The sequence below is a fragment of the Cervus elaphus genome, chromosome 20, assembly GCF_910594005.1.
Source record: "Cervus elaphus chromosome 20, mCerEla1.1, whole genome shotgun sequence".
Lineage (NCBI taxonomy): Eukaryota > Metazoa > Chordata > Mammalia > Artiodactyla > Cervidae > Cervus > Cervus elaphus.
Window position 1 is genome coordinate 60,231,778 of NC_057834.1, and position 16,348 is coordinate 60,248,125.

A 16,348-nucleotide genomic window follows, 5' to 3' on the forward strand; every position below is an offset into this window, starting at 1 on the left:
ACAGTTGGCAGTTTTTTGTAAAGTTAAATATACTCTTATCATACAATTCAGTGACGCTGCTGTTAGGTATTTACCCAAGCCAAATGAACTTTTATGTCTACACAAAAATATATATGTTAACATTCATAGTAGGTTCATTAGTAATCACTGAAAACTGGAGTCAATCCAAACTGAGGTACATCCAATCAATGAAATACTACTCAGTGAAAAAGGAATGTACTCCTAGTAAAACAACAACATGGATAGATCTCAGTTGCATTTTTCTGTGTGAAAGATCACAGACTTAATAGACCATATACTACAAAATTCCACTGATGTAACACTCTGGAAAACATTAAACTATAGGGATGGAAAACAGATCAGTAGTTGCCAAGGACAGAGTGTGTGGAAGGGGTTGATTATAAAGGGGCAGGAAGAAATTTGAGATTATTGAACTGTTCCATTTTTCCTCCCTTTTTTTTTAAAAAAAATTATTTTTATTTTTAACACCAAAAACTTTTTTTTAATTGGTTAATAGCTGATTAACATCATTGTGATAGTTTCAGGTGAACAAATGGATACATGTATATGTATGGTTGAATTCCTTTCACTAAACTGTTCCATATTTTGATTATGATCACGGTTACATGACTGTATGTGTTTGTCAAAACTCACAGAGTGGTACACTAAAAGGATGAAGTTTACTTTATTATACTTTATTACAGGAATGGAAAAAAAATGTTAGTGGCAGATTTTTTTCTTTCTGAATTATTAATGCTTTCAAAGTCCATGTCTTATGACCATTTGCCTTCCCTGTTCTGAATATATGCAGTGTTAGCAATGTCAGCATGTATATTCCATGCCTGTTTAAGAAGAAATGTGGGACAAATTATAGATTTAAATAGCCCTAACTGTCGTCTAATAGTAGAAGTCATTAAAAGCTATTTGACTAATAGCAGCTAGAAAAAGAATTTAGATTCATACTAGAGCATTACATTGCTGAGTGGCTAGATTCCAGGTAAAGTGATTGATTGTATTATTGAGGAACACATGTTTTACTGGTCTACCTATAAATTACCCTCAGCTAAAGGGCTACAGTAATAGGTTTTCATTTCAGAGCATTTTCCTCCATTTAAAATTCCATGATCTTTTCAGTCTAATCCTTTGCCCACTTCTATATTATTCATTTGTGGAAATAATTTCCATTTTGTATTATGTGGTAGACAACTGCCATCCAGTGAAGTGAAGTCACTCAGTTGTGTCCAACTCTTTGTGACCCTATAGACTATACAGTCCATGGAACTCTCCAGGCCAGAATACTGGAATGGGTAGCCATTTCCTTCTCCAAGGGATCTTCCCAACCCAGAGACCATCCAGTAGAAGTGCCTAAAATGCTGGTAGTAATCATTTGAATGACTTGTTTCTGAGGGAACAAAAAAGAATGTGGAGGTCTTTCTTTAGCACATTCTCATTTCAGGGGGAAAGGTCAACAATTCAGATAAACCCTATTTCATGTCTCTATCGGGGTCACAAGGAGCCAGCCTTACTCAATTAGTGAAAAACTCTCTCTCCAATTTAGAGTAAGGGGCAAAAATTCTTCCAGAAATGTATGATCTTCAGTGTTTGAGATTAATTTGTTTAAATACATACACATGTTATTTATTAAACTAAAAGATATTTGCCTTCTAAGTGATGACATTTCTTTTTTCATTTCCATTTCCTCCAAGATTTCTACCAATGAGTAACCTTTATTGGGTTGAAGGAAGAAGAGGGTGTTTGAAATGACATTCAGAAACATGCATTCTACCCTGGATTAACAGAGGTGATTCAGTTACCTCCATCAGGCCATTGGCCACAGATGGTGGTTTTTCTGTAACAAACTCTGCTTCCTTCAGTAGTTTCCACAACCCAAGTCCTTGTCTTTTTCGTCATATTATGATAGTCTCCCCTTATCTCTGTACTCCAACACATCCTTATGCATAGATACTTACGTGAAGTCGCTCAGTCGTGTCCGACTCTTTGCGACCCCGTGGACTGTAGCCTACCAGGCTCCTCCATCCATGGGAATCTACAGGCAAGAGTACTGGAGTGGGTTGCCATTTCCTTCTCCAGGGGATCTTCCCGACCCAGGGATAGAATCCAGGTCTCCCGCACTGCGGGCAGACGCTTTAATCTCTGAGCCACCAGGGAAGCCCATAGATACTTAAGCAATTTCCTTTATGCAGATCTTGATTTCTTATCAGAAATCAATATTTTGAAGACTTTTTTTTTTTCTTCATGGATTCCTATCATTTCAAAATCAAAATATTTTGCAATTGTTGAAAGCTCACAGAAATATTCCATGCGTGAGCTGACAGGAAATTGTAATCATATTGTCAAGCAATTGCTCTGACTGTGGCAAAGTGAGAATGTTAGATTACATGTGTCAGCGTTTGAAGATAAGGGCTGCTCAGTGAACAGCGTGCTGAAGGCTTGATAGGAGACGGGGAGTTTATCGCTGTAAACTGCAGCCTATTGTCGACAATAGTGCCACCTCAGCATTCCTCCATTTGCATTAGGAACCCTTTATGATCAATAAAATGTCTCAGTTGAACTATTTGGAAAGCATTCTGAACATTCCCGGAAGAGCCCGCTCTGTCAATTAATTTGTGCTAATCTGCAAGCCAGGGTTAAACAACTAATGGTTTCAAATGGGTGATATCGGTCTATCTTTCTCAGACTGGATCTAATACCATTAATATTTTCATTTCACATGAGCGACTATACAGCAAGAGGATAAATGCTTTTCTGCTAAAATGGATGAAATCCTTTATTTGGTAGCCAGTTTTCTTGGGTATTGAAAGATTTATTGCCAATCTCTCTTGGTTTTTCCCCTGGTCACAGCAAGACCCTTAAGGTTCTTCATCACCTTCCTCTCCTCCCATGGCGACTTGCAGCCTCCACCAAGGATATCCATTATTCAGAGCCTCAATGTGCTGCGGCTACTTCCACGGCCTCATCACTCAGCATCCGCTGTGTCTTCTTCCCCAGAGGCAGGAGAAGGCTGTGGAGTCTGAGGTCAGTATGTGCTGGCTTCATTCTTTTATACAAGTTGGCAGTCAGATATTTTAAGGTGCTATATTTATTATTCAGTTGCAAAACCAGGGCGATTTCTGTGACTGATATTGTGGTATATATACTAGATGTTTACTAAATAAATACATATTTTATGATGTGCATTATTTATTAAGCTAAACATTATTCTACTCAAGTGTATCTTTTGGGCCATTCTTTTTCTTTCTTTCTCTTTACATTCTTTTAGTTTCACTTTGCTTTATGAATCTATTCCTGCTCATTGGGACCAATATTCTGAAGACAGTCTCTTGTAAGACTTGGGCACTTTGGGAGGGTACATTAACTCCTTCTGACATTTTGGCCATCACTATGTAATCGTTTGTTTCAATACCCTAAAGGGGAGCTTAGCTTCCTGAGTTGATGCACTTCCCTGGAGCATTAAACTTTCAGGAAGCCGGTAGGCTCGGGGAGGCAAGTTTTAAAACAAACCCTGCAGAGTTCCTCAGAGTAGTTTTGGGCACTCTATGTTGTTCACATGGACTGAGAGTAATCTCAGCTGCTGAAAGGGAAGCAGACCCAGGAAACACTTAGGGTTTTTGTCTTGTGTGTATTCCCTCCAGTCACCTCTGCTCCATACTTCCCCCACCTTGCTCTACTTAACACTCCTGGAGACTTAAGGCAATGCAGGTAGCTTTGGGGAGCAGATGGTCATCTCATGAAAACCTCTTTTCATGTTAAAAAAAGTGAGGGGCTTAATTTTCTTTTCAGGATAAGATCTAAAATAGGAAACAAACTGGCACATATTATGTGTCCAACACAGGTTTGTGGATTTTCAAATACTTACAGTTTGGAAGAAGGTTACTTCTCACCTTCAGTGATTTGTTATATAAAAAGATGCATTATTTAACAGTTGTTAGATAAGCAGTAGCCTGTGATGTTATTAGAGGACATCAAATGAACTGGAGAGTCAACTTGGTATTTCGTTTTTGTTTTCCTAGTCTCTTTGAAAACATCCAGTACAATAGAGTATCTTGGGATTCCTGCTTTAAAGATGGGCATGAGAAATCTTGCAACTGTTTTATGAGTCCTCAGGTGAATAATAGGCCCACCCTTAATATTTGTGGTTTTTACTTGGAGCCAGAGTATAAATGGAGGCTCTTGCCTGGCATGCTGGGCCCATGCAGAAGTCTATACCTGGGGCCCTGGTGTTGGCTAATCTATGGGGAGTACAGAAAGTCACCAGCAACACCAATTATCTGTTTCCTTGTATTATTCATCTTTATGTGTTTTGTAGTATTTTGTCTCTACCTATCCCATATGTCTGAGATTTTCAAGGCAACACTGGCACAGCTTTTACAATCTTAGTAGTGCTTGGCACAGGGCTGTGGACATAGCAAAAATAATGATACAATAATAATTTTACTGTTTTGTAACTGCATAAAGAGTTAGGTTATATGAAACTCCTTATATCCCAAATCTGTGAGATAAATATTAGATGCAGACGCAAGGAAACTATATTTAAAGAAGACTGATGTATGACTTAGAAAATGCACCCCTACAATTTAAATGCATTGTTTCCAAGAAGCCTTTTGAGCCCTTTTCTTTCTCAAGTAGGCACTTTCATTCCAATCCCAAAGAAAGGCAGTGCCAAAGAATCTTCAAACTACCGCACAATTGCACTCATATCATATGCCAGCAAAGTAATGGTCAAAATTCTGCAAGCCAGGCTTCAACAGTATGTGAACCATGAATTTCTAGATGTTCAAGCTGGATTTAGAAAGGCAGAGGAACCAGAAATCAAATGGCCAACATCTGCTGGATCATCATAAAAGCAACTGAGTTCCAGAAAAACATCTACTTTTGCTTTATTGACTACAACAAAGCCTTTGACTGTATGGACCACAACAAACTGTGGAAAATTCTTAAAAGTGACGGAAAAGCAAGATCACCTGACCTGCCTCCTGAGAAATCTGTATGCAGGTCAAGAAGCAACAGTTAAAACAGGACATAGAGAAACAGACTGGTTCCAAATAGGGAAAGGAGTACATAAAGGCTGTATATATTCACCCTGCTTATTTATTTTATATGCAGAGTACATCAGGCGAAATGTCAGGCTGGATGAAGCACAAGCTGGAATCAAGAGTGCTAGGAGAAATATCAATAACCTCAGATACACAGATGACACCACCCTTATGGCAGAGAGTGAAGAGGAACTAAAGAGCCTCTTGATGAAAGCGAAAGAAGAGAGTGAAAGAGTTGGCTTAAAACTCAGCATTCAGAAAACTAAGATCATGGCATTTGGTCCCATCACTCATGGCAAATAGATGGGGAAACAATGGAAACAGTGAGAGACTTTATTTTTGGGGGGCTCCAAAATCATTGCAGATGGTGACTGCAGCATGAAATTAAAAGAACTTGCTCCTTGGAAGAAAAGCTATGACCAACCTGGAGAGCATATTAAAAAGCAGAGACATTACTTTGCCAACAAAAGTCTGTCTAGTCAAAGCTGTGGTTTTTCCAGTAGTCATGTATGGATGTGAGAGTTGGACCATAAAGAAAGCTGAGCACTGAAGAATTTATGCTTTTGAACTATGGTGTTGGAGAAGACTCTTGAGAGTCCCTTGGACTGCAAGGAGATCCAACCGGTCCATCCTAAAGGAGATCAGTCCTGAATAGTCACTGCAAGTATGATGTTGAAGCTGAAACTCCAATATGTTGGCCACCTGATGTGAAGAACTGACTCATTGGAAAAGACCCTGATGATGGTAAAAATTGAAGGTGGAAGAGAAAGGGATGACAGAGGATGAGATGGTTGGATAGCATCACTGACACGATGGACATGAGTTTGAGTAGGCTCCAGGAATTAGTGATGGACAGGGAAGCCTGGTGTGCTGCAGTCTATGGGGTTGCAGAGAGTCGGACATGACTGAGCAACTGAACTGAACTTGGGTTTAGCAGCCATTAATCTCTGGTCCTTTTATGTTCCCTTGACAATTGTTCATATATCTCTTTTTAGCTGTTCCCACATTCTATTTATATTATTGTTCTTTAAGTGTATATCTTAGCTCGCCTTCTGGAATGTGAGATGTTAAAGCAGAAGGAGTCTCATTCACCTTTGTGGGATCCTATACACTCCAGAAAGACTTAATCCTTGCAGGTGCTCAGTAAATGTGTTTGAATTGAAATCTGGAAAATAGTTAATGCAGCATCTTTTCATTAAATGTACTTTAGTGGAAAGATAAACATCACACAAATAAATCATTGTTTATATTCTGTAGACCCTGAGAGCAGATCCTCAAAAATACAATATTGTGTAGTTGTGGGTTTTTTTTTGTTGTTTAGTTACTAAATCATGTCTGATTCTTTTGTGACCCTATGGACAATAGCCCGCCAGCCTCCTCTGTCCATGGGGTTTCCCAAGCAAGAATACTGGAGTGGGTTGTCATGTCCTCCTCCAGGGGATCTTCCTGACCCAGGGATGTAACCTGTGTCTCCAGTATTGGCAGGCGGATTCTTTACCACTGAGCCACCAGGGAAGTGTAGTTATGAGTGCGTGTGTGTGAAGTCGCTTCATAATACCTTTATTAAAAAGGAATTTTAGATTTGAAAACTGGTTTATTTCATTACACATCAGAAATCTACACCATCTTTGATCAAAACTCTATCCAGATTAACTTGATAAAACAACTGATTAATATAAAAACAATATTTAAAAATTACCAGTTGAAGAGTGATAAAAGTTTCTGTCTTCAAACCATGGTTTAATAAGTACTAGTATGGTGCTCACAATCAGCATAAAAGTATTTATCAGAGCATTTGTTCTTTAGGCAAAGTTACTTATGATTTAAAAAAAGACTGGGATAAGTGATATGCAAATCTTCAAACTGCATGAATTTGCTACTGCAATGAAAGTGAAAGTTGTTCAGTTGTGTCCAACTCTGCAACCCCATGAACTGTACAGTCCATGGAATTCTCTAGGCCAGAATACTGGAGTGGGTAGCTGTTCCCTTCTCCAGGGGATCTTCCCAACCCAGGTCTCCCTCATTCCAGGCGGATTCTTTGCCAGCTGAGCCACTAGAGAAGCCCAAGAATACTGGAGTGCATAGACTATCCCTTCTCCATAGATCTTCCTGACCCAGAATCAGGACCAGAATCTCCTGCATTGCAGGCTGATTCTTTACCAGCTGAACTACCAGGATAGTGTGTGAATAGCTTTCACCTTCAACAATGAATTAAAACATGTTTTGTCCTGTATGAAAGACTTTTTCACATTACGCTAGACAATACCCTTCTAACTTTCCACCCACTCATTATATTTTTAAAAATTTAACAGTGTCTCCTAGGTGATGACTGAATAGTGGTGATCTTTTTTGCCATGTCACCTGTACTGACTGATACATAATCATGTGACAGAGTCTTACAGTTACTGTAGAGGATTTTATGTTAGGAGTGAGGATGTAAATGATGTTTAAAAGAACTTTAATTACTGACATATCATTTGTGTTAAATGATCCCAAGGGGATTTTGAAGTTCTGAGAACAGCATCTCCTTGCATTCTCTTTCCTTTAAACATCACCTTACATTTCTCATGCACTCCTGTACTTTTCCTCTTCCTTTGATTAGATACGTTCACATCTCTACTGAGTGATGAGCTTTCTGAGCATTTATAGCTGATTTTTAACTTGGTCAGAGGATGAAAACATGTTGAAAAATAAAAAACTTGTTGAACTGTTAAACCACAACTTGTCTCTTTTGCTAGAAAGTAGCATCGAGTAGCCATTTCATTATTTTTGCTTTTAAATTGTGCTAATACAACGTAAGCCAGATAACATATAGCAAAAGCTACCTAATTATGAAAATATTTATTATGCTGCTTCTAGTTTTTGAAAAGTCTGGTCAAAGTTTGCTGCCAAATATGATGACTTTAAAGACTGATGAATTTGGGTATCTGTTTTCATTGTAATTCTTAAAGATCCTACCATTTTCTCCTATTCCTTCCAATCTCAAAGCCAGTGATCCATCCTCTGGTTTATCCTCTATGACCTCTTTGAAAGTATTACCTTAATTTGTATTTTTCTTAAAACCAAGATCCTTCTCACCTCAGGACCATTAAATCTACTCTTCCTTTTCAGTCTAGAGTGTTCTGCTTTTATACCTGTTTTCTCCTTTTCTTCCTTCTCCTTTATGCACTTTTTTGGGAGTTGGTATATTATTCTATTCTCAAATTCTTTTTTAAAAAATTTTATTTATTTATTTTTTCCATTTATTTTTATTCATTGGAGGCTAATTACTACAATATTGTAGTGGTTTTTGCCATACATTGACATGAATCAGCCATGGATTTACTGGGAAGACCCAGAGGGATGGGATGGAGAGGGAGGCGGGAGAGGGGATCAGGATGGGGAACACATGTAAATCTATTCTCAAATTCTAACTTAAATGTTATTTCTTGGAAGGCTTGAAGAGAGATATTAACAAATTAAGAGACCAGGGGAAGTTTAATAGTGATAACACAAAAAATTAGTGTTCACTAGGATTTGGGGTGAATGAAAAGCTGTTTGGACCTACGTCGCCCAGTCTCTACTTGGGAGTGCCTTGTGCGCTCATGATCACTTGCTCAATCATGTCCAGCTCTTTGTGATCCCATGGACTGTAGTCTGCTAGGCTCCTCTGTCTAAGGAATTTTACAGGCAAGAATACTGGAGTGGGTTGCCATTTCTTCCTCCAGGGGATCTTCCCAACCCAGGGATCAAACCCTTGTCTCCTGCATCTCCTGCATTGTCAGGTGGATTCTTTATCATTGTGCCACCTTGGAAATCCCTCTTCCCTCCAAAATACAAATGACACTACCTCTCTTCCTGACTTTACACTCCTTAGTGTTTCCAGCAACTGCTTTGATCATATTTATTTTCTCCCATTCCTCTGAGAGAAGCCCAGCCACTCTGGTGTGTACATTTTGATGGAACGGAATAGAGAATCTGTAGAATACATGTTTGCAATGAGGCTTAAATTATTTTTCTTGTTTTCTTTCTCTGAGACAGGCTTGCTTATTCCCCAAGGCCTGGTGGATGTCATCTAATCAATACAATCTCCTATACTTCTTAAAGCTAAATTGTTACAGCCACCTTCTTCCATATTAGTTATTCTAGAGTTCTGATATAAACTGAATGCCTGTGTTCCCACAAAATTCCTAAATTGAAACCCTAATCTCCAGTATGATGCTATTTGGAGGTGGAGCCTTTGGAAAGTAACTTGGTTTAAATAAAATCATGACCTGATGATGGGATTAATGCCTTAAACAAGAAAGAAGAGACATGCAATGACTCTCTGCTTGTACACACCAAGGGAAGGCTATGATACATAACCAGAAAGAGGGCCCTTATCAAGAACCTGAGCATGTATGGCACTCTGACGTCAGATTTCCAACCTTCAGAAAGTGATAAATAAATGTGTGTTGTTTAAGGCCCCTTGTCTGTGGTATTTCATGATAGCATCCAGAACAACCCACAGATTCCTAGAAACCATGTATCATGGGCACAGTAGGATCCAATCAGAGAGTTAAAGAGCTGGTAGTTTGTGCGGTAGAGTTGAAAATAACCCCTGAAGCAGTGATGTACTTTTGGGAAAGACTTGGCGGTGTGGTGCAAGGGTAGAGAAGCAGTGGGTGCTACAGGCTGGTGAGCATGGGCAGGGCTGGGTCCTGAGGCTAATAAGTTAAAGAGAAGATTCCAAAATGGTGCTTGCCAGCACCGGTGTTTTTATGGTAAAAGGAGCTCCCAAAATGCCTGCTGCTAGTGTCCAGATCTCCAGGATGAGCTCCTGTTACCTCCTGCTTCTCTAGGAGACTCTCCAAGATTAGCAGGTGGGTCTGACCTAGGCTCCTCTCCAATTACTGCTTCTTCACTAGTCCACAGTTTGTGAGATTTTCTGTGCTCCCTTTAAGAGTGGAGTCTCATTTCCAACAGCCCTCTGGAATTCCTGAAATAAGCTATTGGCCTTCAAAGTCAAATGTTGTGGGGGCTCGTCTTCCTGGTTAGGGCCCCTGGGCTATAGAACCAGAAGTGAGGCTCAGACCCCTTGCTCCTTGGGGAGAACCCTGTAGTTGTAATTATTCTCCTGTCTGTGGGCCGCCGCTCCAGTGGGTATGGATCTTGACTATACTATGACTCCACTCCTCCTACCTGTCTCGTGGTTCCTCCTTTAATCTTTAGCCATAGAAGATCTTTCCTGGGAGCGTCCCATCTTTTTCATGGATATGCATGTGTGCTAAGTCACTTAAGTTGTGGCCTAATCTGTGTGACCAGTTGGACAGCAGCCTGCCAGACTCCTCTGTCCATGGGATTCTCCAGGCAAGAATATTGGAGTGGATTGCCATGCCCTTCTCCAGGGGATCTTCCTGATCCAGGGATCGAACCTGCATCTCTTGCATCTACTGCACTGGTGGGGGTGGGGGTGGGGTTGGGTTCTTTACCATTAGTGCCACCTGGGAAGCCCTTTTCATAGATAGTTCTGTAGATAGTTGTAATTTTGTTGTGAGAGAAGGTGAGTTCAGGTCTCTGTACTTTGCCTTCTTGGGAATTCCCTCAGGTCCTTTTTCAATTAATTTGATTTTAAAAAGGGACTCTAGAATACATAAATATCAATATATAGCATATTGACATAAGTTTGACTATCAAGAATATTTTAATGTGAAAATTTTCAAATTTTTAATTGAGAAAATAAAATGCTTTATTCTTATTTTGTATAATACATGTTTAATTATTCATATTTTTAGAAAATATGTCTTTAAATTTTATTAAGAATGTAGATGATATAAATTTTTTTTTTGAAAATGCATTTTTTTTTGAGGTTTCATAACCTGCGGTTCCTTTAAGGACTTTCTATTTAGATGATTTTTACATTCATATGTTTTCTCATCCTAATGGACAAACTTCTGATTAAAGTTGGAGAGCTGTCATACTCCCAAGATAAACTTAATAGTGTAAAAATATTAAGCTCTCATTAAACAATATAATGAGAATCTCTTCAAATCTGCATTGGAGAGTCCCTAAAATTCTCTCCTCTTTCACTTTAAGTATCTCTCTCTCTCTCTCTTTTTTTTTTTTTGCTCAGAATATTAGTAAATGAATCAATGGTTGTGAGAAAATTCACTGGTATCTTACCTAAAAAGCATTGTGACTATTTTTTTCAAAAACAGCATTGAGCTTTTAAAGAGTGGTTTACTTATCCATTGCTGCATAATGAATTGTGCCATAACTTCCTGGCTTAAAAAAATAGACATTCATTATCTCACAGTTTCTATAGGTCTTAAATCTAGACATGGCTTAGCTGGGTCCTTTGGGATCAAGGTCAGTCATGAGCTTGATTGAAGTCATGCTTGTGGACCAGGCTTGGTCTCATCTGCAGGCTTGACAAGGAGAAGATTCACTTCTAAATCTACTCCTGTGGTTGTCGGAAGGATTGTCCTCCTTGTGGGCTATTGTAGTTAGACCTTAGCTGCTCACCGGCTCTTGACCAGAAGCCTCCCTCAGTACCTGACCACATGAATTCTCCACATTACAGAGGCTCATCATGGCAGCTGGTGTCCCTAAGAAGGGTGAGAGAGAGTATTAAAGACTGAAGCCGTGGTTTTTCTTTAACTTAGTGTAAGAGTTGACTTCCCATCACTTTTGCTGTAATATATCTCATGAAACAATTCTCTAGCTGCAATCCACACTGAAGGGAGAGTCAGACACAAGAACATGAATTCCAAGAAATACGGTTCATTAAGAGTTGTTTTAGAGTCTGCCTACAACAAACCTGCTTCGCCAACAACTCTCCTCCTTCACTAAGTTGGGAGCAACACTTTCTTTCTTTGGGACAATCAAAAACTTCAGAGCCAACTTTGAACTGTCTTTTTTTCCCCATCAAATGACATTCTAGACTGTGAGGAAGTCTTGTCAGTTCTACTTTAAAAATAAATGCAGACTTTGATCACTTCCCATGCTTTCATCATTATCACCCTGGCCTTAGACCCCATACCTTGAGTCTAGATGACTGAAAGAGCCTCCTAATAGGTGTTTCTGCTTTTGTCCTTACCCACCATAAGTCTATTCTCTACACAACAGCCAGAGAGATCCTTGTAAAACAGAAATCAGCTGCATCATCCTCTTCAAAATCTCCTTTAACTCCAAGTAAAAGCCAAAATTTATGATGCACTGCAAAGCTTTTCATGAGTTGGCTCTTCATTCTTTACTACTCTCTCATGTGCTCCACTCCAACCACACTGACTTCCCTCTATTCCTCTAGCTCAAGGACAGGCTATGGCCAAGGGCCTTTCCTATGGCTTTCTCATCTGCCTGTAAGGCTCTTTCCCTAAATATCTGCTTGGCTAACTTTCTCTGCTACATAAGTTCTCTTTTAAACCTTGATAAGGCCTGCCCTGATCATTCAAATTTTGTATACCAACCTATCTTCCTCACCTCCATCCCTCCAACCTGATTTACTTTCTTTATACCACAGCACATATAATCTCCTATGAATTGAATTAAGTTCTTCCAAAAAAGAGTCATATGATGAAGTTTTAACTCTCATTATGTCAGAATGTGACTTTATTTGAAAATAAGGCCACTGTAGATATAATTAGTTAAGATGAGGTCAAATTGAAATAGAGTGGGCCCCTAGTCAAATATGACTGGTGTCCTTATAAACAGAGGGTTAGGACACAGACACACCCAGAGAAAGAAAGCCATGTGAAGATGAAGGCAAAGATCATGGTAATGTGTCTTCAAGCCAAGGAATGCCAAAGATTGCCTGCAAACCTCCAGAAGCTAGACGAGAAGCTTGAAATAGATTCTTTCTCACTAGCCCTCAGAGGGTCTGGCCTACACCTTGATCTTAGTCTTCTAGCCTTCAGAACTGACAGATGATTGTTTTTTAAGTACCTTGTTGTGGGATGCCTAGCAAATTGATATATCATCTCTTAATACATTAGCAACTTAATTTTTATTATTTGTATATTAATAGTTTACTGTGTGCCACACAAGATGCAGGTTTGATCCCTGGGTCAGGAAGATTCCTTGGAGGAAGAAATGGCAACCCCCTCAAGTATTCTTGCCTGGAAAATTCCTTGGACAGAGGAGCCTGGTGGGCTAAAGTCCATTGGAACACAAAGAGTTGGACACAACTGAGCCACTGAGTGACTGAGCATACACACACTGTGTTGTCTTATTGAAATGTAATCTTCTTAAGGGCAGGGGTCTTTGCACATTTTGGTCACTGGCAGAGATCCATGCCTGGTATATAGTAGGGTCTAGACAAATAATTATTGAATTAATGACCAAGAAACAACTTTTCTCTATGAAATTATTTATGCTATATTAGGTTATGCTCAAAGGACTCCATGAAAACATTAATACATAAAGAGTTTATAGCTCAAGTGAAAATCAAATCTTGAAAACATCAAGTGAAAAATATTTTGCTAATAATACTTAGTAGATATTATAATATTAATCATAATGAAGAATCAGTAGCATACAGTAGAACATTTGGCTGTATCATCATTTTGAAATACTTGATATGAAAAAGTTGTATTGGATTTGAAATCCAAATAGATTATCACAAGATTTTTCAAAATTACTTTGGTGAATGAAAGGAAAAAAAAAGAGTTGTTAGATTTCACATTGTTGTTGAGTGACTAAGTCATGTATGACTCTTTTGCTACCCCAAGACAGAGGAACCTGCCAGACTCCTCTGTCCATGGGATTTCCCAGGCAAGAATACTGGAGTGGGTTGCAATTTCCTTCTCCCAGGGATCTTCCTGACCCTGCAATTGAACCCCAGTCTTCCGCATTGGCAGGAATATTTTTTTTTGCTGAGCCAACAGAGAAGCCCTAGGTTTTGTGCCATACTAAAGAAAAAATATGCTCCAAATTCTGGCAATGATGAGAATTCCATTCACCAGTCAGAAGACTATTAATAATCTTAATAATATTTGCTACCTTTGCTTGTGTGAACAAAGTTGCTCATTAATGGTTGAGTATAAAAATTGAAGAGGTTATCTGTTTTGGTTACTTATTTCTACACAGCAAAGAGCCCAAAGACTTTGTGGCTTAAAGCGATAAGTTATTATTGCTTACAGTTCTGTAGGCTGTCTAAACATTATACAATTTGGCTTTGGATCTCTCATATGATGGCACTGGTTTTCAGCTGGGTCTATAGTCATTTGAAGTTTGACTAAGATGAGCAGGGTATCCCAGATAGTTGGCAATTGATGCTGGCTGTTAGCTGATAACTCCACTGACATTGTCAACCTGAGTGCCTACACTTGGTCTCTCCATGAAGCTTAGGCTTCTTCATGGCAGCTTGATTCTGAGATGGTCATCCCCAAAATAAGGGCTTCAAGATCGCCAGATGGAAGCACCAAAACTTCTTAAAAGATTTAGTTTCAAAAGATCAAGAATGTTACTCTCGCTGCATTTAATTGGTTAAAAAAATTACTAGGAAAATTCTGAGCTCAAGAGAAGGAGAGCTAGATTCTGCTTCTCTATGTGGGAGGTAACATGCATACAAAGTGAGGAAAGGAATCCATGGAGGTCATCTTGGAGATTTTCTTCCCATGTGAAGTTTTGATGGAAAATCTAATGTAGACATTTTAAAAAAAAGAGTTAAATATGCCCATTAAAGCAAATTTAAGTTAATAGTTAATAATAAATATTTCACTTAAAAATAGGTATACTTCATGGATAGGCTTAATGAGTGTCTTTCTCATAAGATAGACTCAATAAGGGTTGGCTGTTAGTGAATGTTGATTTTTTAGTATTGCACTTGGTTAAAGTTGTCGAAATAACAGTGATAACCTCTAACATTTATATGGCAATTAATGAATGCCAGGTACCACTCCAATGCTTTGCAAATATTATCCTATACTAACCTCACAATTACACTATGAGATAGGTATTATTGCTAGTTTCATGATAAAACTGAGACATAGAAAGTTTAAGCAACGTGCCCAAGGTCACACAGTAAGTAGATGACTGAACTAGTATATAACCAAGGGTCCTTGGTTTCAGAGCCTGAGCTCTTAACCAGTGTACTATATTATGTAGATTATACTTTTAGTGGTGGGGGGGGAAGTAACAATGGTAGATCAAATCACAGGTTGTTCGATTTCATGCTTACTTGTACTATAATGTACTTGGTCAATAACATTGTGTTTCCATTTAAGTGATTAATACCTAGAACCCAGGTCTTAATTTTTAACACCATTCTTGAATAAAGGGTATCAAGGCCTCTTGGAGAAATGGTTAAATCTATGGCTGGGGTAGGAAATACACAAGAGAAGCCTGGAACATCTTGTAATGCCAGAAATTCAGAAAGTGTTCAAAAACAAACAAAAAAGTAGGATTAGGTATTTCAAAAGGACAGAAGAGCCAACATGAAAGAGCTCTCAGTAGCCAAATTGGGGCCAAACTACACAACAACAACAAGAAGTAGTCTAACTCAATGTGTAAAATAACTATTCATTAATTCATCCTGATGGAAATAAACAATGAAGAGACAAATCATTCTTAGAAAAAATTCCAAATAATATATATAACTAATTTTCCTTTAGGAGGTACAGCTTAATTTCTTATATCTTTAGGGTGGGCTGGGTGTAGTGAATAATTAATTACATGGTGGGTCAGATGGTAAAAAAATCTGCCTACTGTGTAGGAGACCCAGGTTCGATCCCTGGATCAGGAAGATCCACTGGAGAAGAGAATGGCAACCCACTCCAGTATTCTTGCCTGGAGAATTCCATGGACAGAGGAGCCTGGAAGGCTACAAGTTCATGGGTGGAAAAGAGTTGGAACATGACTGAGCGACTAACACTTTCACTTTTCAAAGAGAAGAGTATGTGGAGTGAAAAATAGTAACTTTGCAGTGAAAAACCTGACAGACACCACCTTAATCAAGAGATCAAGGTTAACGTCACCAGTGATAAGTTATATTGACATCATGCACTCCCTGACTGAATGTGATGAGAAGGGCTTTAAATATGGGAAAATATTAAAAATCCAAATTGAGGGCAAAGCTATGGTTTTTCCAGTAGACATGTATGGATATGAGAGTAGGATTATAAAGAAAGCTGAGCGCTGAAGAATTGATGCTTTTGAACTGTGGTGTTGGAGAAGACTCTTGAGAGTCCCTTGGACTGCAAGGAGATCCAACCAGTCTTATCCTAAAGGAAATCAGTCCTGAATATTCATTGGAAGGACTGATGCTGAAGCTGAAACTCCAATACGTTGGCCACCTGATGTGAAGAACTGACTCACTAGAAAAGACCCTGATGCTG

At 38.8% G+C, this 16,348-nt stretch overlaps 1 long non-coding RNA gene across 1 annotated transcript in view; it reads right to left on the reverse strand.

Moving 5' to 3' along the window:
• LOC122678245 overlaps positions 1-16,348 on the reverse strand; it is a 115,304-nt gene that overhangs the window by 23,550 nt on the left and 75,406 nt on the right. Inside the window, exons 3-4 of the long non-coding RNA XR_006336049.1 lie at positions 11,538-11,620; positions 6,147-6,219 (exon numbers count right to left, since the gene is read on the reverse strand). This is a non-coding gene — a long non-coding RNA (uncharacterized LOC122678245). The remainder of the gene's footprint in view (positions 1-6,146; positions 6,220-11,537; positions 11,621-16,348) is intronic.